Source organism: Ahaetulla prasina, chromosome 3 (assembly GCF_028640845.1).
Source record: "Ahaetulla prasina isolate Xishuangbanna chromosome 3, ASM2864084v1, whole genome shotgun sequence".
NCBI lineage: Eukaryota > Metazoa > Chordata > Lepidosauria > Squamata > Colubridae > Ahaetulla > Ahaetulla prasina.
This window is the reverse complement of record NC_080541.1, coordinates 205,989,853-205,990,170: the sequence shown is the minus strand read 5'-3', so window position 1 is coordinate 205,990,170 and position 318 is coordinate 205,989,853.

Below are 318 nucleotides of genomic sequence, written 5' to 3'. Positions count from 1 at the left end.
CACCTCCAGGGAGGGGGAATCGGGATGTGGGGAGGTGGGGGGGGGGTGAGACGGTAAGGAAAGGCACGCATGCGCGCGCGCGCAGGCCATCCGCGGGACGGGGGTGGGTGCCCGCCGCACCTGCGAACCCTACCGCGCCTGCGCGCTAGCTTCTGCGGGAGAAAGGAAAAAGAGGCGATACACCTGCTAAAACAGGGTCACGGCGACGGTGTGCGTGTGTGGGGGGGTGGCTGGCCAATGCGCTTGCGCCCGGCGGAAAGGTGAAATACCTGCTGGCCTGGATTCCAAAGCGGGATTAGAGGAGGGCGCATGCGCGTT